The sequence below is a fragment of the Bison bison genome, unplaced genomic scaffold (assembly GCF_000754665.1).
Source record: "Bison bison bison isolate TAMUID 2011002044 unplaced genomic scaffold, Bison_UMD1.0 scf7180017864318, whole genome shotgun sequence".
NCBI classification, from domain to species: domain Eukaryota; kingdom Metazoa; phylum Chordata; class Mammalia; order Artiodactyla; family Bovidae; genus Bison; species Bison bison.
The window spans coordinates 2,682,317-2,706,961 of record NW_011494890.1 but is presented as its reverse complement, the minus strand read 5'-3'; positions in this window follow the sequence as shown (position 1 = coordinate 2,706,961).

Below are 24,645 nucleotides of genomic sequence, written 5' to 3'. Positions count from 1 at the left end.
ATACTGAGTGCAGCACTTTAACAGCACCATCTCTTAGGTTTTGAAATAGCTCAACTGGAATTCCATCACCTCCACTAGCTTTGTTCATAATGATGCTTCCTAAGGCCCACTTGACTTTTCACTCCAAGATGTCTGGCTCTAGATGAGTGACCACACCATTGTGGTTATCGAGGTCATTAACATCTTTTTGGTATAGTTCTTCTGTGTATTCTTTCTACCTCTTAATATCTTCTGCTTCTATTAGGTCCATACCATTTCTGTCCTTTATTGTGTCCATCCTTGCATGAAATGTTCCTTTGGTATCTCTAATTTTCTTGCAGAGGTCTCTAGTCTTTCCCATTCTATTGTTTTCCTGTATTTCTTTGCACTGTTCACTTAAGAAGGGTTTCTTATCTCTCCTTGCTATTCTTTGGAACTCTGCATTCAGATGGGTATATCTTTCTTTTTTCTCCTTTGCTTTTGCTTCTCTTCTTTTCTCAGCTATTTGTAAGGCCTCCTATCACAACCATTCTGTCTTTATGCATTTATTTTTCTTGGAAACACTTGGAGACACTTTGTACAAGTGTAAATACAAACACCCCAAACATATAAAAAGAAGTTAAAATTCCTTAATAATCAGAGAATTAAAACAAACAAAAAAAATGCCATAACCTATTTACAGAATATTTAAATATAAGAATTAAAATTCTATAAGTTGTTGATAAAGAAGAGCCCTACAAATTTGCATATAACATGGAGAGTAACATATGCTTGTACCTCCACAGTTATAAAGCATCTGCCAATATTATTAAAAACTTGATTTATCATGTTTAAAACAGTATTTATTTTGGACAAATTTATTCTTGGTTAACAAGTGGCTTAGCATTATATTTAGGAATTAGGACTGATTTCAGCCTGAGTATTTTTTCCTGGTTAAAGCCACTGAATGAATTTTTATAGAAGATGAAGTGGATTCAAGAAAGTGGAAAAATGATGAACTAAGCTAGCATAGTGTAATGCAGTTAAATATAATCAAGAGATTGGAATTGTCTTTTAACAAATCCACTTGGCCATCTCCCAGTCTGTCTCATATCCAGAATATTTTTGGTTTCCAATAATCTTCTTTCCCCTCCCATTTGGTCAATTTTTCACTTAATTGTGTATTCATCTTTAAGTCTTATGTGCTAGTTTAGTTAAAAGAAAACACACACATATTACCATCTAGTGTGGTGCTGGAGAATACTCATAAGAGTTGCTTGGACCTCAAGTAGATCAAATTAGTCCATCCTAAAGGAAATCAATTTTGACTATTCATTGGAAGAACTGATGCTAATGCTGAAGCTCCAGTACTTTGACCACGTGATGCAAAGAGCCAACTCATTGGAAATGACTCTGATGCTGGGAAAGATTGAAGGCAAAAGGAGAATGCCGTGGCAGAGGATGCAATAGTTAGATAGCATCACCAACCCAATGAACATGAATTTGAGCAAACTCTGAGAGGTAGTGAAGGACAGGGGAGCCTAGCATACTACAGTCCATGGGGTCTCAAAGAGTCAGACACACGACTTGGCCACTGAACAACAATCACCATCTAGACTCTTACCTGTGTCTGAATTCTCAATTCCCAAGAAGAGGCTGTGTAAAAGCTGTTGTGTCACAACCGTACTCCTCAAGAACTAATGTAGTTTCCGAGTATGCCAGCTCTACTAGAATTTTTTTTTTTTTTTTTTTTTTGCCTGAGGTGCAAGAGTTGGCTATCCATGCCTGTGTGTACTGCAAGCTGGCCATGTTGAGCAATTAACATACCCCTTGGGGCAGCCCTCAGAAAACACCAAAGAGAGTTTGTGCATAAAGATCAAACTCATTTGTCCCTCAGGATAGGAAATGATACTTCTGTTCTATACTATCCCCCAAGTTTCTATAGTAGGATCAATCTCTAGTTGCCCCAGGTGGTAACTTGCCTAATAATGTATCATTATTGTCATCCTGTCCTTCCCTTTCCCATTTATCCATTCTTACTAGTGTTCCTACGATTACCTTCCAAATAAAACAAAGTAGTTACTCTTGAATTCTTGTCTCAGGGCCTGTTTGTGTAAAACAAAACTAAGATTAATACAGTCTCTATTTAAACAAGTTGATCTCTGTGTGGATTTTTTTTTTTTTTTTGCTGAGGTATTATACCTTTTTTGAGATAAAAAGAATATAATTAAAAAAAAAAAGAATATAATTTATGTTCTTGATTCTTGGCCAGTGAAGGGATGTGCTACCAAGTAGAATGTGTACATATAATTTTCTGGGCCTTACCATGTATAATGGCACTAAATTTACAGATACTTCATCTGAACTGATTTACCAGTATCATATTTGGATATTTGTAATAAGTTTGCTTACCAGATCCCTGAAATGATGTTAAAGTTGAAGATAATTTTGTATACACTGTCTAATAAGAAATAACTAAAAAGCACAATTTGTGCTTATATCACTTTTTATTGTTTATAATGTTGCCTTGTCTATGGTAACAGTGTAATAAGGCAAGGAACTTCCCAGGTTAAGACCATTACTTTTTTTTTTTCCCCTTAATGAACAAGCTCCAAGTTGTTTGCTTGTTTCTTTTGGTTTGGCTCTCATACTCAATAAGGTAAAAAATAAAGGTTCAAGCCAATTTGAATATGTTTGTGACATTTTTAATCCAATTATCAGAATCATCTTAGGTTGCCCCATTGTGAAGTTGACATCATCTCAAACCACAGTCTTGAGCCATCTGGATAGCCTAGAGGAAACATACATGTTTCTTAGTTTGATTTACCATTTCCTCTTTTGCTCAGGTAAGGGCATAGACCAAACAAGATGACAAAGAAGAATCAGAGAGGCAAACAGATGAATATCTGGTGTTTGGTACAGATTTATCTGCACTTAAAATAGAATTTGGGCTGTGAATTTGATGCATCTTCAAAGGAGATACCAATTTTTGTTTTATATGGTGTTTAAATAAACTTGTGAACTCAGTCAAAAGACAGGTAAAAAGAATGTAAGTTACTTCCTAGACTACATAACCAGCTGATCTATGTTTCTTTGGAGATCTTACAGTCATTTCTTTTTATTTATACTTAGTCTATATATCTTATAATTCTCATAATACTGGTACAGAAATTACTTCTGTTAGCATGAGACCACAGTATCACTTCAGAAGAAACTTTGAATTCATCTCTGCAAAGCCTTAGAAGCATATCCTTGGTTAGAAATATGTTTAGTAAACAGAATCCAGGATCTATGAGCCATGGTCCCCTGGAAAATGTCTCATTAGCTGTATAAGTCCTTGGGCTTATAAATGAAGACTTTCCATAATTTAAACACACTCAGCTGGGGGGAAAAAAAATTGCAGGAAAAGGACTAGGTTGAAGAATTTCATGAATAACTTGAAGGAACAGCATTTTGAGTTGATTTTGGGAAAACTTAAAAAAAAAATGTAATACAGCCTGCCATGATATTTTCATATTTTTTTAATCCCCTATTTTCTGTAGCCAGTTTTGTGCAAGGAAGGAGCTGGAGGGAAGGTAGAAACAATGTCACATTGTATATGTACTGTCCCTTCCATCATAAAGGGGGCTGCCAAGAATAAATTTTCAAAATTAGCCAAAAATGATTAAGGGAAAATGTAAGTGCATTGAAATTTACTAGTGTTTGGAGACAATAATAAACACCACAGCAGAAAATGGGACAGGGATTTCCATGCTTCCACTATAAGTGAGTGAAAGGTTTAAAATAATCTCTTTACATAATAATATGTAGTTATTAGAAAGAATAAAGCAGCTTTATGTACTGATACTGAATATATTTAAATACTTCAGAATTAATTTAATTCGAGTCTATAAAACAAATACACTTAATCAGGATATAGAGCAGCCCCACCGACCATGTATTTTCACTTTTCTAGGAACGTCTATCCTGATACTAAAAATCTTTAAAATTCATAAAATACATTTCTTCATTAAGTTACAGCATTGAGCACTGTCACTGAACTCATCAATCTGCAATAAAAAGGGAAAGGAAAAACCTCTTATCATATCTAAGCTACACCAAGTTAAAAGGATGTAAATATATGAAACTTTTGGTAATTAAATTAGATTATTTACTATATAACTTTTCTCCCCTGCAGTGAAACACAGACATGAATGCACAGAGAAGTACTACATAGATTTTGACTTGCATTACTCTGATATTCTTTATTGTTCCTGTTTACTTAACAGAGGACTGCCCTGGATATTTATTCCCCAGATTGCACTGATAAGCATTGGTATTTAGTTAAGAAGTGCATTTTAAAGTAAGTCATTAAGGGAAAACAAATTTTGTATATTAATGTATATATGTGGAATCTAGAAAAATGGTACAGGTGAGTCTATTTGCAGGGCAGGAATAGAGAATGGACATATTGACACAGAGGGGGATGGGAGGGTGGGATTATTGGGACAGTAGTATAGATATATATATACACTATCATGTGTAAAATATATAGCTAGTGGGAAGCCGCTGTATAGTACAGGGAGCTCAGTTCTGTGCTCCGTGTTGCCCTAGATGAGTGAGATGGAAGGGAGTTGGAGAGAGGTTCAAGAGCAAGTGGATATGTGTATATATGGCTTATTTGCTTTCTTGTACAGCAAAAACTAACAGAATATTGTAAGGCAACTCTACCTCAATTTTTTTAAAAAGTAACATTTTATGTGCCATATTCAGTGATATGTAACTTTTGTATAAACAGTCAACAATTTTCAGTTCAGTGAACAAGAGATATCAGAATACTACTTGGAATAATCAGAAAATAAACAGCAGCATGGACCAAACCACTTTCATTCATTGCATTTTCATGTATTTGGAGGTATAGTATGTAACCTCACTTTCCTAACTTTGTGATTGAAATCACACCTTTCTAGTCTTACACTGTTAGAGAGAAAAGATTGTTTTACAAATCTACAGCTAACCCAACTCCTATAGTTTCCGCCTCCCCCCATCCCTTAAAAACAAAAGGAACTAATTGTCCAAAATCCTTCAAATATCAAAATACTGAGATTTACTTCTAAAGTCCAGACTGGGTTCTGAATGCTGCTTGACATATAGAAACACATTTCTCTGAACCCAGCTGCTTACTTGAAAAAAAGAAAGCATCCTATGACTTTTTTAACTGGTTCTTACAAGGACTCATTCTCTTTTAAAGGTCAAATGACTGTGAGCACCTTGGTTTCAGGTCAATATGTTTTTCTCTGGAAAGTATAAAGGGCAAAGAGCTAGCTGAAATGAGTAGCTGTCTTTGATTCCCAGCTGTGATGTGGATATGTGCTGATTGGAAAACAAAGACTGCAGAAGCTGAGTTAATTTTTCTCATTCAAGACCTGCTGTTGAGATGGCATCTGGCCCTTATCATTCCAATTCTGGATAGCCACAATCTGGTTAGGAAATTCATAGTCGCTATTGAATTATAGCTCTCTGGTTAAGCAAAATTAAGTAAGATCATATCAGAGATTCGGATACTTTGAGATGCGTGTTGTAGGTATCTTTTTTTATTTAAAATATCAAACTGTTTAAAAAGTGTCAAAGATTGCGGCCAATTATACAACACAAAATGAATGGAAATTATTTTCTCCCATCCAAGTACTACCAGGCCCGACCCTGCTTAGCTTCCGAGATCAGACAAGATTTGGAGCGTTCCGGGTGGTATGGCCATAGACTGGGAATTATTTTCAATTTCATTTTAAAAGAAAGATGACATAAAACAAATCTACAATAGTACATTTGAACCTCAACTCAAGAAAGATCAAGAATATACACAAATATTCAGATAATTTTCTAGAAATGCATATTTCTCAAGCATTAGTTACCCGACTGTGGAAAAATGTGATAAAAGGTCATATTTCCTTTAGAAAATTCATATTCTGTTTTAATAATTTTTGTTCTAAGTAATCATGGGTTCATGGTTCCTTATCTAGCTCTACTTCAGGATATGTAAGACTAGTATAAATACAATTTCAGCCAAGAAAACTTTATTATATCCATTTGCTATGCTATGCTATGCTAAGTCACTTCAGTTGTATCCGACTCTGTGCGACCCCATAGACGGCAGCCCACCAGGCTCCCCCGTCCCTGGGATTCTCCAGGCAAGAACACTGGAGTGGGTTGCCATTTCCTTCTCCAATGCATGAAAGTGAAAAGTGAAAGAAGTCGCTCAGTCGTGTCTGACTTTTAGCGACCCCATGGACTGCAGCCCACCAGGCTCCTCCATCCATGGGATCCATTTAGGAGTACTCAAAATAAAGAATCCTCAAAATAACATTTAATAAACAAAATCAAAGAAAATAGGATTTTCTGACCTTTACATTTATTTTGTGATGTGACTGGGAGGTACAAAAATGGTTAATCAAGGTCTGTTGTTGTTTTATAGTTGCTAAGTCATGTCTGACTCTTTGCGCTTCATGGTTATAGCCCACCAGGCTCCTCTGTCCATGGGATTTCCCAGGCAAGATTACTGGAGTGAGCTACCATTTCCTTCTCTAAGGGATCTTCCCAACCCAGGGATGGAACCCTAGTCTCCTACATTATAGATGGATTCTTTACCAGTGAGCCACCATGGAAGCCCCAAAGTATACCAATGTACATTTTCAGGAAAAAAAAAAAAAAAAGAATGAACTTACAATACTTGGCTAATTCATTAAAATACTAAAACACACTTATATCAATGTCCATATCATCTGCTGTCATCTTATATTTGAAAATCAGGCTTGAAATTAAATATTTATAGATCTTTTTTGAAGTTTTGAGAACATTTTTTTAATAGTCATTGGTTTTCAATTTTAGTGAAGGCTTAATATGTCTCCCACTTGTGAAATTATATGTCTTAAATGTACTATATATTTTATGTTTGTAAAGAAAATCTCTCAAATAACCTTGCTTGAATAGGAGAAACAGAGTGTGTGGTTTATTTATCTTTTGATGTTAGAGAACAAAGTGCAGTTCAAAGATGGAACTTTGCAAGAAATCAAAATACATTTCTTTTTTAAAGAATATGTATTTATTTGGCTGCACAGGGTCTTAGTTATGGCACCTGTAATAAGCATCGTGACACATGGGACCTTTTTTTAGTTGTGCCATGCAAACTCTTGGTTGAGGCGTGTGGGTTCTAGTTCCCTAAGATCTAGTTCCAGGGAAGCAACCCTGGCCCGCTGCATTGGGAGCATGGAATCTTAGCCACTGGACCACCAAGGAAGTCCCTAAAATACATTTCTTAACATAGAATGTTACAGAAATGCAATTCAAATAATTTGTTATTTTACTTATTTAACTGTATATATGGATAAGCTTTTCACCTCAAGATGAATCTCTTGACACTAAGCATTTTTAATTGTTTTGGTCAAAAATGAAATTTCACTGAATCAATATAAACTTAATGCCAGAGACAAATCCTATTATCTCAGGAAATCATGGAAACTTCTGGAGAGCAGATTCTCTTAGTGCCTGTGTGTGTGTGTATGCTCAGTTGTGTCTGACTTTTCACTACCCTCAGAACAGTAGTTGGCCAGGCTCCTTAGAACTTTTATTTTAAAAAGTGCATTGAAAACCTATGAGATAAGCAAGGAATAAGTAGTTTCTTATTTCTATGAGCATAAAACACTTTTCTCCCCACAAGGACATCTTATTAACACTATATGGTTTTGACATTTAATGAAGCACTTTAGTTACTGAAGCTTACAGTATGTGAGAAAATCTCTTGTCTCCTTATCATACTGCATACATTCCAGACTCTAATACCCTATTTAGACTCCTCTCCCCTTGATTTATCTATATTTGAACTACATTCTAACTTGGCTGTAACTTGCATATAGCCTTAATTTTAAGCTATGTAATAAAAATGTTCCTTATAGACTCATAAGCTAGAAAGAGCAATTTGGTCAGTTCAGTGTACAAAGAGTAAGATGAAATTCTTTCTTTTTTAAATGTATGTGTTGTGTTCTGATGATGACTGTTTTTTAATAGAAGTTCTTTTCTACAGTGAGAACTTCTAAAATTTCTTAGAATTTTTACTAACTTGTTCGATATGTGTTCAGTCACTTAGTTGTTCAACTAAGTTGTTCAACTTAGTAGATTGTTCGACTCTTCGCATCTCATGAACTGTAGCCCACCAGGCTTCTCCATGCATGAAATTTTCCAGGCAAGAATACTGGAGTGAGTTGCCATTTCCTTCTCCAAACCTGTTCAGTATAGCATTTGTGAACTCTTAAAGCAAAATAAAACTAAAATGATACTCTATTATTGAACATACTTTGTAGTAGCTAAATAATCATTTAAGAAATGAAATCAAGCCTAAAACATAGTCATATAATGTAAGTGCTGAAATATAGCTTTGATATTATCTAAATGCATGTGCTTATTTTACAAATGAGTTGTGTGTGTGAGGCCTAGAAAACTTAGCAGGCTTAACCTTACACGGTAACAAATATATTTATTCTACATAAAATATATGTCAGGTATTTTTGAAATGTTCATTAGTGAATGTTTAGTTACTACTGTTACTATAAACTGTTTGAATTTAAGATTAATATTTACATCATAATACCATTATTTATGTGAAATGGGTAGATAAGGACAATACTGATGAAGATACAATTTTACCATGGCTTCATGTCTTTTCCCTCTTATGAAATGATATTTTTATAGCACTGTAATAATCTACCTTTCACAAACCTTCATGGCCATATGAGAAACCTGAAAGGCTTTCAGTATTCCTGACAAGGTAGCAATTTAGTGTCACAGTAGATCTGTAAAGGCAGAGGACTCAATAGGGAAAGAAATGAGGAGGTGGAAGAGGCACAAAGTGGGAGAATCTGGCTCCCTGGGAAGCAGATTCACTGTGCTAAAAGGATGACGGCCTGAGCAAATCTTTCCCCGCATATGCTGACATGATGACGTGCCTTATTTCATGCTCCATTGAGAGAGAATGCGGGAGTTCAGCGTTAATGTTCATTGTCACTTTCCCCTCTCCTGCTGATATGAGAGCCTTCATTACTGGATGTAAATGCACTGCAGCATGCAAAGTAATATTCCGTGGGTCGTCTTTTGCTCTGTCGTTATCTACCCTCTAAAATGGGTGCACAGTTTTGCTACACAAGTTCATTTCTGTATTCCATGCTTCAAACCACGGCTGTCAATTGGCAGTAAAAATGTGCAAAATGACTTCCTCTAGATTCAAATGCTATAGATCAGCCAAGGTTTGCTGATATTAATGCATAAAGTTTTTGTGATGAGAAGCATAGTATACTATAAAGAACATGGTCAAAATATGGGTCCAGGTGCAAGCCCTGTGGCTCACTAATTATTGTACTTTTGGAAAGCAATGTTTCTTAGCCCAAGGTTTTCATCTCTAAATTATGACAATCGTGCCTCTTCTGAAGAATTATTCTGAGGAATAGAAACAACGATTGTTAAAGGCTTTTACAGTACCACACGGTAGTTATAACTAGAGAAAGTCTTACAGATTTATCAGTTAGGGTTTATTTGGAGACAGAACTGATATGAATGATATAGAATCATGGACTCATTACAAGGATTAAACCTTAATAGTTTTAAGAACAGATACAGATGTCTATGAAATTGCAGTGATTACCCTAAGATTGGGAACACAAGAAGCATTGTGAGAAAGAAAGGAAAAATTGGATTCCATGAGCCCAAATTGAAATTCACAAGGACAAACTAGATTTTTCACTCATCTATTGCCTCCTGAAGGCTCTAGCTGTAGGTATCCTGCAGGAAGGTACCACTTGCCATGAAGCTGCATAAGCGTGACCTAGGACTCTGAGGAAGAAGATCTCTGAGTAGCTTGCAGGAGTTCCTGAGCCAGCTGCTACCAGACTTCATTCAACAAAGTAAACCAGCAGATCAGCAAAAATGTATGCAAACCGCCAGGGTGCCCAGTGCCCTAGTTTGACCGCCAGTACATGCTGGCTGCCACTTTGCTTCTGTCTTCTGAATCTCATGTATTTTTCTCTTATGTCCTGTTCTAACCCAGAATTGGACTTCTCAGGTGACTCAGTGGTAAAGAATTTGCCCACAATTCTTTGATCCCTGGGTCAGGAAGATCCCTGGGAAAAGGAAATAACTACTACTAGTCCAGTACTCTTGCCTGGGAAATCTGGTGGACAGAAGAGCCTAGTGGGCTACATTCCATGGGGTCACAAAAGAGCTAGACATGACTGAGCTACTAAACAAGAGCCTAGAATCATGTAGAGAAAGAAGGACTAATAAGAATAGTTCTAGCATAGCTTAACTGACATAGTACAAAGATACTCCAATATGACAGGCTGTGCCATTTTTTTTTGTCTTTTCCAAATCTTGGAGACTTAAGTCAATAGTCTTAAGTTTATTTCTTATGAAAGTTACAGGTTAATACTGTGTCTGTGGTAACTGTATTCCACATCCTCCTTCTTCCTAGACTGGGTCTGACAAAGCAGAACTTGGCGTTCATCATGGAAGAAGAAAAGAAATAACATTAAACAATATGCTTGCTCATAAAGCTTTTGTGCAGAGGTGACATACTTTATTCCTGCTGACTTTGATTGGCCAAAACAAGTCATAAAGTCCAAGTCTGATATCAGTGAGGCCTCAAGGAAGGGGGAAGCAGGTATTTGCAAGCGATAGTAGAGTCTTTTACAGTCAATTATTCTTGTGAAAAATATTTGGTGTAGTCTTCTTTCTATATGCAAGTACACTCACAGACTCTCCAGGGTAGACCACACAAAATGTAATTTACTAATGGCATCAGACTCAAATCCAGGTCTCTAGGTTTCTTCATCCAGAAACCTTGCCACAAACAAACAAACAAACAAACAAAAAAAAACCTCACAAAACAAAACAGAGTTTTCCTGGTGGTTCAGTGGTAAAGAATATGCCTACTGGTGCAGGTGACATGTGTTCAGTCCCTGACCCAGGAAGATCCTACATGCTGTGAAGCAAATAAGCCTGTGTGCCCTAGAGCCAGTGCTCTGCAACAAGAAAAGCCTCCACAGTGAGAAGCCCCCACAATTAGTTCTGGCTCTTTACACATTTTTGTGGTTATCTGCCACCCAACAACCACATGTTTGATTTCTTTTCGTTGAGTCATTTCCTTCAACTGAAACCTTTATTGTTTACTGCCAACCAGACTATTAATTTGGTTTTTAACATAAAGCTGAGTTTTCTTTGGGGGCTTGTCATTCAGATTTTATCTCAGTCTTATATTTTAATATTTACAATTGATAGGAAGTTACCTTGAAGTTCCTGAATTTCTGGTCCTACTTTTATTGGAGGACATTTTTCCATCAGTCTATCCCTTTTTGCACATCTCATGGGTGAGACACTGACTCCTTACTTTCTCAAAGACATCTAAATAACTAATAGCCTTTGAAGAAGATATAGTGTCCTCCCTCTAAAGCAAAGTGTAGATATGCTTATTGTCCAAACAAGCTGAAGTGTCTTGTAGAGCAGGGGCAATTACATTTCTTTTCTATCATAAAATATTTGTGTTTCCTAAACTCAGAATTCCTCTACTGTAATGCAACCCATTGAATGTGCAGATGCCATCTGGCCCTCTTCCCAGAAGTGTATGAACTTTGGGCTTAAGGAACTAGCACAAAATTCTGATACTCTGACTACTATTACTTCCATAACTTTGACCCAGAAGTCTCATGTCTTCTACCAAGAGTCACCCATGAAATCATGGCAGGCTAACTATAACAGTTAGCTTGCAAGTAGTATATAACCTCAGACTCCTGAGAGTTCTTAATATGTCTGTGTTATTTCTGCATGCAAGCTGGACTTTTTTTTTTTTAATGAGTTCATCTTTTATGCATTCAATTGCCAGATTTAGCCAATGAAAACAAAGCACTTTGCTAATACTTCACTTCTCAATTTCTTAGCATGAAGTATTACTCAGTAAATTATTGCCTTTTAAATTGTCACCAATATCAAATGATTCACAGTGAATAATGCACTTTCTATCACCTAATAAGTTCCTCACTACACTCTATCTAGCTCCTAGACCATGTTGTATATTGGCTTTGTTTTTGTTTTGATTTTGTTGTTGTTGTTACATCAGAAATCTATCTCCCTGATCCACAGAATTAGTTCTCATCTCATCATCCATTTTACATCTACCGGAAAGACTTAAAATATAAATTACTAGTGAAGATCTTCATTATTGTGTTTTTACCCTATTTTAAATGTCACTTTAGTGGGATTATAAAAGGGAGAGATGATGAACACCTACATTTTTCATAAAGCCTCGTCATGATTTTTTAGTTCCATTAAAACTTATCTGTTCTCTTTCTCTTATAAAAATATTCTGACGCAGGATTCTTGACTTAACTAGCACTGCTGAAAAGAAAGAAGGAAAATTTCGAATGTACACAGATTTTTATAGTTTAAAGCAATTTTCCAACAGAAACTTTAGATTAAACTCTAACTATAGATAATTCTGAACTCTTTGAACTTCATAACAACTCAGTATCAAATAAACTCTGGTATTTGCATGGTTTAATGATGTCTGTTGGTTACTTGAAATTGTATATTTTCAACTAGGGAGTCACATTATTTCATTTTTCATTTAGCTCTACATATTTCATTCATTAAAAGTTGTCATTCCATAATTTATTCTAATTGAAAATTCAAGTTATGTACTGAATGAAGCAATTAATGGAATGACTTCAAATAGTCCTAGCTCTCCCCAATATAAATACTGTTGGGAAATGAAAACAGACAAAGCAAAACTTTTTAGTATTGACTGTAAGGCTATAAGTATTAAATAAGAAATAAACGTAGGCCCCAATTGCTGTTTGGTTTAGGGCCAGCAACCTGTAAGGGCTTTCCTTGTGGCTCAGTGGTGAAAGAATCTTCCTGCAATGCAGGAGACTCGAGTTTGATCCCTATGTCAAGAAGATCCCCTGGAGGAGAAAATGGCAACCCTCTCCAGTATTCTTGCCTGGAAACCCCACTGACAGAGGAGTTTGGTGGGCTGCAGTCCCGTTTGGTGGGGTTGCAAAAGAGTCAGACACAACTAAGTGACTAAACAGCAACAAAAATAAGCTATACTCTTCATTTCCTATCTGTCATGATGAGTCTTCTCTGACCCACACCACAAATGCATACTCCCTCTTTCTGCTTCTTTCAAATTTTGTACTGTGTAAGGGTGCAAATCTTCAGCCTGGAAAACTTTGCTCATACCAAAGTACAGTTAGACTAAGGTCAGGAGCTCTGACATCTGGAAAGAGAGTTTCTTCACACCCCAGTGAAGTTTCTATGACACTGATAAATATAAAACTTATAATAAATCATGTTTATACTATCCTATATAGATGCATATATATATACACACATATATATGTATTTTAACACTTTCAAAAAATTTTGTTCATTTTATAAACAACTAAATTGTAACAATCTATTTATTTTATGAAGCAAAACTGCTTTATTTCCTCAAGTGGATTCTTTACAGAAATAAGTACTAGTTATTTTCACTCAATTAAAGTAGAGGAATATAGACTACTTAATTGCATTATATTTATAACTTTAAAATAGGGCAGAATAGTCACTTATACTTTAAAAATTGTTTAAGTATAAATCTTATGTTTAAAGATATATGTCAATAATATTTGATTTTCTGAAAATAGAGTACTGATTTGCTAAATTTTTCATTATGAGCTTGATGAAGAAATACTCTTGTTCTTTGTATATGAATTATCTCACAAGGCTAATTATCATTACCAATCAATTCTTCTCAGTTAAGTTCAGTTCAGTCACTCAATCATGTCCGACTCTTTGCGATCCCATGAACCACAGCACTCCAGGCCTCCCTGTCCATCACCAACTCCCAGAGTTCACCCAAACCCATGTCCATTGAGTCGGTGATGCCATCCAACCATCTCATCCTCTGTTGTCCCCTTCTCCTCCTGCCCTCAATCTTTCCCAGCATCAGGGTCTTTTCCAATGAGCCAGCTCTTCGCATCAGGTGGCCAAAATATTGGAGTTTCAGCTTCAACATCAGTCCTTCCAATAAACACCCAGGACTGATCTCCTTTAGGATGGACTGGTGGGATCTCCTTGCAGTCCACTCTTAAAGAGATGGGAATACCAGACCACCTGACCTGCTTCTTGAGAAACCTGTATGCAGGTCAGGAAGCAACAGTTAGAACTGGACATGGAACAAAAGACTGGTTCCAAATAGGAAAAGGAGTACGTCAAGGCTGTATATTGTCACCCTACTTATTTAACTTATAGGCAGAGTACATAGGCAGTACTTATAGGCAGAGTACATTCAGGAGAAATGCTGGGCTGGAGGAAGCACAAGCTGGAATCAAGATTGCCGGGAGAAATATTAATAACCTCAGATGTGCAGATCAATTATTCTACTTGCATGAAACTTCTAGGTCATGTATCAATCCTCTTTACCCACAAAGAAAAGCATCTCTCTAAATACTGGTTGAATTTATGGCACGTCCACCATTGCATAGCTACAGGATTTCTTCCTTCCCACTGTCAAAATCTTAAACCCTTACAGCTAAAATGAAACACTTAATATTCTCTGGCCAACCTTCCCTTTATAATTCTGCCTAGTGAAGGCAAAACTAAGAAAATAATTCCCCAATTAAAGTGAGAGTATGTATCCTCCACACTTTTACATATTCTTCGTCACCTGCCAAACTCACTCTAGGACTTTTTATTATTCATTACTTAAGATTGAGGCATATCACAGAAACAACTTACAGTGTGTAAGAACATCTTATCTCACACTTCTGCTCTGGAAATTGTTTCTAATAAATAAAGCTAGCAGTATCCTCTGATGTTTCGGTAGACTTCCCGTTATAGGTCTTTTCTATGGGCCACCTCGCAGAGAGAGGACCACTGCAGAGGGTTTCCTTACCCTCCAGTTTCCTTTCTAGTTCCCACCTCCAAGAACTGGATACGTGGAAGTATATTCTTTCTTAAGGGTCCACGCAAAGTCCCACATCCCAGGATACACCTCATAGCTGAGAAGTTTATGGGCACAGCATTAAGTGTGCTTGCCTTTTACTGGTTCCAAGACTTCAAACAACTGCACGTCTCTTGACAGCTTTTCTTCCTTGCTTTTCTCCCTACAAGTTCTGGCTGACCTGTACATTTTCTCCTGAATGTAGTGGTTCCTTAGATTTCTATAAGCTAAACCCTTGCTACTGAGGCATTAGAGAAGAATGATTCAAGAAGAGATTTTTAGAGCCAGAAAAGGTAAAGGTATATCTTAATTCCATTCTTGCAAAATACGGGCTGTGTAAACTTTGCTCTGTTATCTTATCCATAAAAATGGAGAAAAAATTGTAAACTTAACCCTAAGGATTGGTGTGAGAACTGGATGAACTTGATATCTCTAAAGTACTTGTTCGGTCGCTAAGTCGTCTCTAACTCTTTGCGACCCCGTGGACTGTAGCACATCAGTCTTCTCTCTCCTTCACTATCTCCCAGAGCTTGCTCAAACTCAAGTTCATTGAGTCAATAATACTATCTAACCACCTCACCCTCTGCTGCCCACTTCTCTTTTTCCTTCAGTCTTTCCTAGCACCAGGGTCTTTTCCAATGGGTTGGCTCTTTGCATCAGGTGGTCAAAGTATTAGAGCTTCAGCTTCAGCAACAGTCCTTAAAGAACTGGTGAGGCTTGAAGGTAACTTTGTATAAGTTTGAGTACATGTTAAAATTCCTAGAAAATAAATAATTCCTACAGTTTCTCCTTATAATTAATAATTTCAACTTGAGAAACTGATATTACCTCTTTTCTATAATTTGTATATTATGAAAATGTGTCTTCTTTACCTTGTAGTATAACCTATGGCTATGGTTTTTCCAGTGGTCATGTATGGATGCGAGAGTTGGACTGTGAAGAAAGCTGAGCACCAAAGAATTGATGCTTCTGAACTGTTGTATTGGAGAAGACTCTTGAGAGTACCTTGGACTGCAAGGAGATCCAATCAGTCCATCTTCAGAATTACAAATTCAGTAGGGCATAGTTTATTTAGGCTGAAATTATTCTGACTAAAATTGCAGAGAATGTTTGTTATTAGTTGGTAAAAATTAAAACATAAGGGAAAGAAGAGTATAACAAAGAATTAATTAAGGAAAGTAACAAAAAGACATTAGGAAACAAGTGGCTTTGTATCATCAGTTCAAATAAAGAAATCCCCTCATGGATTATTTTATTTATTGAGCTTTTAAATGTATTCAGAAGTCTCATCTATATTGTATACCTCATGAACTTCTCACTCTCTTGACATTATGATAGGTCTTTTGACAGTTTCAGGCGCATTTAAAAAAAAACAATTGCCACTTCTATATTTAGTCCTGAACTGTCTTCTTAATACTACTTCAACACTGTTTTTATTTGGAATTATGTTATGTCCCCCACAGTAAGGAAAATGTGTAATTTTTATGTGATTTTAAAATGAATTAAGTTAATATTCACAGTATCAATATATGTATTTTAGAATAGTTTTATTTATTTTTCATTCAGCAAACATTATTGTGCATATTATGTACCAGATTTTGTGCTATGTCATGGGGATATGAAGATTAAATGTGTCTCTGATTTCAGGAGTGAATGACCTCATAAGCAAGAGAAATAAAAAACATAAAACTAATTGAATATGAATTAGTGTGACTAAGATTGCAATAAAGATCTATACAAATACCTTGAAGGAGTATATTTATATAGGGAAATTGAGTATGTCATTACTCAAAAAGTGGCACTTGAGCAGAAATGTATCTAATTTTCATTTTCTAATAATTTATTTTTTACATATACTCCACAATTTTAAAAAATCAATGGCAAACCACTCTAAAATAGTCTATTTAAAAGATAAGATCAATGACTTTCTTTATAAGCTTATACTCCTAAGCGAAGAAATCATTGTAATCAACAAGATCTTCATCTTATACTCATGTAACTGGAAGTGCTAAAATCCTGGTCTCTCAACATTCTTAATCACTTTCCAAGAAAAGAAAGCACATTTATTGGATGTTTTTCCCTCCTTGTCAGTAAATGCATAATGACTCTTCATTTTGCTTCCTATGGCCTTCAAAGCTCTGATTCAGCTCTGCTGCTTCTGCTCTTTTATGCTTCATGCTCTCACTCAGTGTCTAGCATAGAATGAAAGTCATCAGCACTTCTTTCTAGAGTTTAGACCCTACGTGCACATCATTATGTAGGGAGTGCTAACTTTCTGTCTTCATCTGTAGGTCTTTATTCCCACCAACTGAAGTTAAATTAGGTTTCCCAGACAAAGAATATTGGGTTGGACCTATATACAAACTCACAGCTACACTGTACAGAAGTGGTTGGTGTATAGTATAGCCACACTATACTCTGAAGTGTCTATGAAATGGATTTCTCTCTCTTGCCTACAGTGGTTTAAGAGCCTCAAACTCATAAACCACATCTTTTATATGTTCATTTTTCTTGCTGCATTTCTACATATTCTATACCTAGAGAGTAGCAAACAACAATTAACATTAACTCATATTCAGTGATGACCATAATGACAGTGCTCCATATATCCTTAGGAAGTAGTTGAACTTCATAAAGTTATTTTATTACTGATCCAGTTATATATATATATATATATATATATAATATATATATAAACTGATTTTAAATAGTCTTCAAAAAGCTGGTGTAAAACTCCACATTCAAAAAATGAAGATCATGGCATCCAGTCCCATCACTTCATGGCAAATAGATGGCAAAAACAATGGAAACAGTGACAGACTATTTTCTTGGACTCCAAAATCACTGCAGATGATGACCCAGCCATGAAATTAAAAGACCCTTGCTCCTTAGAAGAAAAGCTATAAAAAACCTAGACAGCATATTAAAAAGAAGAGACATTATTTTTCCAAAAAAGTCCATATAGTCAAAGCTCTGGTTTTTCCAGTTGTCGTGTATGGATGTGAGAGTTGGACCATAAAGAAAGCTGAGTACCAAATAATTGATACTTTTGAACTATGGTGTAGAAGACTCTTGAGAGTCCCTTGGACTGCAAGAAAAACAAACCAGTCTATCCTAAAGGAAATCAACCCTGAATATTCATTGGAAGCACTGATGCTGAAGCTGAAGCTCCAGTCTTTGGCCACCTGATGCAAAGAACTGACTCATTATAAGACACCCTGATGCTAAGGAAGATTGAAGGCGGGAAGAGAAGGGGACAACAGAGAATGAGATGGTTGGATGGCATCACCAATGCAATGGACATGAGTTTAAGTAGGCTTCAGGAGTTGGTGATGGACAGGGAAGCCTGGTGTACTGCAGTTCATGGGGTTGCAAAGAGTTGGACACAGCTGAGCAACTGAACTGACTGAACTGATGGAATCAAATTCCTCAATATACTTTCTATACTTTCAAACATATTCAAGCTCTATTGCTAAGTTTTGGTTGATACAAGTTTGAATTCCTTCAAAGTAGATTAAGCACTGTCATCACTCATTACCTAAACACAATGGCAATCCTATGCTAGGAGGAGTTCTTTTTTTAAAGAATATATAATAGTTCTGGCTAAATTGAATAATATTAAGAGTTGTGCTCTATTTTTAATGTGTATTTATAGTTTTAATGACATGCTTACTAAGGTTTCACCAGTATTTCTTTATCTACATATTACTTTGTATTTATTAAATGTCAGAAGTTGGCAGCCTTAATCTTGGAAAGGCCATCACAGTGTTGTAGTGGTAAAACTGTGGAACTTGATAACACCCAGAGATAAGTCTATGGTTATTATTTCAATAGCAAACTAGAAGCATTCTAAAAAGTTGATTTTACTCAGCACTTTGTTAAGTTCCCTTACACATTATTTCTGGAAAAATATTCAGTGATTAATTCTTGCTCAATCCTTTGGAAAGAAAATTCTTACCTGTATTTCCTGACAAGCAATACAATTGAAATATAATATAATATTCTGGATAAAAATTAGGATGGGCTCTAAAGTCTAAGAAATATACACACAGAAGACAGAATTGTTCAATAATTGCACATTTTGAACTGTAATTTGCTCAGCATCTCTTTTTTAAACTCATAAATCATATGCAAAAGCCCAAACTCAATATTTTATTTTATCTGGGATCCACCAGGCAACAAGGTACAGTATTTAAGTGTCTATATTTCTAATATAGCTTAGTTTTTTAAATAATTTTACTTCATTTTTACATGAGACAAAAGTTTTTTGCAAGAGTCACCATTATGGCACCAACATGCATAGCTTCTCTGCTGCTGTGGGTGTAGAGCTGACAAACACTCAGCAAACAGATGGCTAACCCTCTGAATGACATTATTCATGGTAAACAAAATGGCTTTTTGACGGTCATAATGTAGCACCTGCTCTGGTGTTCTTCTTCTAAGGGCAGAGGAAATATGGGATTTGGTGAGACTGTCAAATGCTATATCAGGCTTTGTTTGCTGATGGCCTTATAAGAAAGGAAATTGCCAATCAATTAGGAACAACTTCTCATCTTGTGATACTCATCACAAAGCTGGAATTAAATTTAATTTGTCAAATGATGCATATATATTTGTTGATATCAGTAAACAAAAGGACATTCTCTACATGTTACTAAACCTTCAAGAAAATTTCCCCCAAATGTACTAAAAAGTTAAACTAAACCCATTGCTACTATAATTTTAAATGAAAACAAATACATATCACAATATTCAATTTTACCCTTATCCACTTGGTAGTACTAATTTTCCAATCTTATTTCAAATATCTCTTATCATAATATTTCACCATTTGTACTACATTGTTATTTTATGAATCTAAATTGCTTATCATGAATACACTCTTTAGATTGGATTATTTTACACTCTGCATTTCTGATAAGTCCTTTCAATTTATAACAACTGTCTCCAATGAAATGCAGAACCATTTACTCAGAATTCATTATCAGTTATCAGTGAAATAAAGTGGGTGCCCCCCAAGGCTTTACTTCTCTCCACTAATTGATGCTTTTTCTGTTATCGTATTTTCACAGATGTGCCGTGCTGTGCTGTGCTTAGTCATTCAGTCATGTCTGACTCTTTGTGACCCCATGGACTGTAGCCTGCCAGGCTCCTCTGTCCATGGGGATTCTCCAGGCAAGAATACTGAAGTGGGCTGCCATGCCCTCCTCCAGGAGATCTTCCCAACTGAGGAAGGTCTGGGAAGAACCCAGGTCTCCTGCATTGCAGGTGGATTCTTCACCATCTGAGCCACCAGGGAAGTCCCATTTTCACAGTTAACTTTCCCAAATTCTTTAATCACTCTAGGTCTGTTCTCTGGCTATTGCTGCCAGTCCTTACTATTACTCAGATATATGGATGCAACATACTTGCTACTCCGTCAAGACCAATAACACATTTGAAGGAAAAATTGTCCCCCAAGATATTGTCCCATATCACCAAAAGCTAAGTATACAGACATTGTATTTGATGCACTTGTCTACTTCAATAAACCAAAGTATTTATCAATAATTAGCATAAAATATATGTTTGCTATATTTTGTTAGCAATGTAAAGTTTATTTCATAATATCTTTTCCAGATGAGAAGTATCCATTCCATTAAGTTTAGAAAGGTATTTATGTGTATATTTCTACTTTTACACCTAGACTTCATAGAAACATTTTAAGGCATATTTCAAACTGTTATATACATAAATCAATGTTAGAATGAAAAACAATATTACTTAAAGTTACAAAAATTACTCACTTTAATATCAATTGTACACATCTTTAAACTTAATGTCTAAAATATAGACAAATTCTTAAAAATATATTTGCCTGCCTTGCAAAAAACAAATAAATATATGTTACTTTCACAGTCCAAATGCCTGAGAAAATGGAGGGTGAGACATTCACAGACCAGCTTAGAGTGTTGATATATTTGTGATTGTGTGACAGGTTGAGAAATGTTGGCTATCGCTGAAGTTTTACTGACATTCTTTATCTTCTTCCTTGTCAATTTCCTTTGGAAATTGATTTTTCAATGCCATTTCCATGCAGAACACAAAATAATTGCCAATCTACCTTAAGGGTAATTTCTTAAAATTTTATTTTTTAATTTAGAATATTATACAAATTGTAATAGTTGTAATGTGGTATAAATATTAATAATATCTTAAAACACAAGATTTGGGATGGCAGTATTGATAGCATCTACTGCAGGTAAAAAGATAAGAGTTAACATGAATGCTTTGTTTTTATAAGTAAAAGATTGATGGTTATATAATAAGAAATAAAGAAGAAATAAGTACTATATTGACAGATACTGCAAAAAATTCATAAAAATTTGAAGTCAGATAAGTTAGAAATTATTTTGACATTTTATATCTCTATCTACAGCTACATTTATACTCATTTATTTAGTTATATTTTTATTATGTTTCTTGAGAAGTCAGGTTCACTGCCATTGACCCCAGCTCCCTATACAGAGAATAAACATATTTCTTTATTCATGTAATAAAGTTTTACTCTTAATAACATGGAAACAACCTCAAATGAAAATCACTGTAGTTTGTAATTAACTGCATCTGCCTTAAGTCCAATTTGGCTAATACATGTGAAAGCTATGCTCAAAGCAATAACATAATATTTTTGAAACTTTCAAGCCATATTTTTCCGTGTTGGACAGTATTTTCTGAAAAAATTTTTGACCTACCTTAGAGTTTTTTTTAAGGCACATCTTTGACTTGCATCATTTTATTTGCATTTTATTAACTCTGTTCTGCTTTGAGACGCTAGATTCCATTAACAGTTGCCGTCCTACTTCCTTCTAGATTGATTATCAAAGCACAAAGATCTGCCTTTAATTTCCAATGCTGAAGACAACGTAATTTAAAATTTTGTAAGAATGTCAAACGTTGCCCAAAAGAAAGAAAAAAAGTATTATCTTAAAAATATGGGCATAAGATTCTTTAAAATAGCATATTTTTTAAAAAGTGAGTCATTTTTATTTAGAAAGTACTCTTTGCTAATATCAATTTAATACCATGGTAACCAGACACATATGTGACTATAGTTCTCAGAGATCAGACTTCTAATATTTCTGTCCTGTGGAAATATCTCAATCCATTTTCATACTCAGAGGGGTCATGTTGCTCAGTAAGATCTTATAGCAAGTATTCATTGTTTTTGTTTCTGGAGAGTAGCAGCTTTCTTAAATTAATTTCATCCTTCACCTTCCATTAGCTTTGTTGTTGTTTAGTTGCTAAGTCATATCCAATTCTTTTGTGACCCCCTGGACTTTAGCCCACCAGGTTCCTCTGTCCATGGAGTTTCCCAGGCAAGAATACTGGAGTGAGTTGCCATTTCCTTCTCAAGGGTCCTGTGCCAGGGGTTGGACCTGTGTCTATTGCTTTGGCAGATAGATTCTTTAACACTGAGTCAGCAGGGAAGCCCATAGCCTACTCATAAGCAAAACATTTACCTCTTCAAATATATTGGGATTTTCACTCTTCAAGTCTTTAAGTTCAGTGCCTAAAATATTCCAAGTTGAGTTTGCTTATTCCTCCTTTTTTACCTTATTTGTTTAGTTTAGATGTCAAATAATATCAAACCAAGACTACTAAAAATAAATACCCTCTATTAGATAGATTACTTGGCCATTTATATTTATTTACAGTATTTCAGGCTACATTTTAAACTTTTTATTGTGTAAGCAAGTGTATTAGAAGCAGTATAAACTGCTTTCCCAAAGTCCAAATATGTGACAGCTGCTCTAGCTCTTTCCTCCACTATTTGTGCAATTGTATTTAAATCTGTCAAGTGAATCTGGAGTGACTGATTATTTGAATCTCATGCTATTAATTATACCTCTATAACATTAAATTTATTTTAATGTAAGCATATCTTATTAACAAGAGAGAAAACTTACAAAAACATATTTTATATTTTTGCCTCTAATCTTTCTATTTATAATTCTTCACTTTTCTATTATGTTGTTGATTCATCACTTTTCAGTAAAGGATTCAAAAGTTTCATCTATTAATCTTTGTGTTAGCCACATATTGCACTTACCTAGTTAGTAAAAGTATTCGCCCATTTGTTTCAAACCCAAAATATTTAATGTTACTAAATGACTTAAATTTAAATTTTGATATTTCTAGTTATTTTAGAATAAGACCTTTACCACCCCAGGTGGCTCTAGTGGTAAAGAATCCACCTGCCAATGCAGGAGATGCAAGAGATGTGGGTTTGATCCCTGGGTCAGTAAGATCCCCTGGAAGAGGAAATGGCACCCTACTGTAGTACTCTCACCTGGAAAATTCCATGGGCAGAGAAGCCTGGTGGGCTACACTCCAAGGGACCTCAAAGAGTTGGACACGATTGAGTACATGCCAGAAAATCTAGCATTTGCCTTCATTACTTGTCTTCCACATATCTTGTGTATCTATTCTCTTTCGAATGTCTCTCTATTCTGTTCAACATTCTATATTTTTACAGCTACAATTGTAGTTCAACCATCACCATCTTCCTCTTGAGCTGCAAAAATGGTCCCTGAATTATTATCCTCACTTCCTTTCTTGCTGCTTCATTCCAATTAATTCCCTATATAACATTCAGAGGGGCTTCCCCAGTGGCTCAGCCACAAAGAATCTGCCTGCAATGTGAGAGACTTGCAGATGACACAGGGTCGATTTCTGAGTTGGGAAGATCCCCTGGAGGAGGAAATGGCAAGTCACTCCAATATTCAGAATGACTGAATAAAGCAAAACAAAGCAAAATGAAATAAAAAAGAAAGGCATGAGTTGGGTTAGATCAGTGGCCTGCTAGGAGTGTTTTAATGGTTTTTCTTTTTCCTCAGAATCCTACATTATATATTCATAACAATGTCTTAACCCTCTTCTTGAGCTACTCTGCCCAAATCCATAGTCACTACACTACAACTCTGCTCTAAATGATAATCAGTCCATGTGATTTTCTTTCTATTTGCAGTTGACTGGCTTGATTTGTATTATGTTTTCATTTCTCAACTTGGTTAAGATTTCACGTCTCAGCATGTTGGCAGGTGGTATAACACTGTGGTTGTGGAACCAGACCACCTACAGCCTAATATCAAATCAACCTTTCATCACCAGCATGGCATCTCTGTATTGCATTTTCTTCATTATAAAATGTGGCTAGTAATAGAAAAGGTCAGTCTTCATTCCAATCCCAAAGAAAGACAATGCCAAAGAATGCTCAAACTACCGCACAATTGCACTCATCTCACACGCTAGTAAAGCAATGCTCAAAATTCTCCAAGCCAGGCTTCAGCAATATGTGAACCGTGAACTTCCTGATGTGCAAGTTGGTTTTAGAAAAGGCAGAGGAACCAGAGATCAAATTGCCAATATCCGTTGGATCATGAAAAAAGCAAGAGAATTCCAGAAAAACATCTATTTCTGCTTTATTGACTATGCCAAAGCCTTTGACTGTGTGGATCACAATAAACTGTGGAAAATTCTGAAAGAGATGGGAATATCAGACCACCTGATCTGCCTCTTGAGAAATTTGTATGCAGGTCAGGAAGCAACATATAGAATTGGACATGGAACAACAGACTGGATCCAAATAGGAAAAGGAGTTCGTCAAGGCTGTATATTGTCACCCTGTTTATTTAACTGCAGAG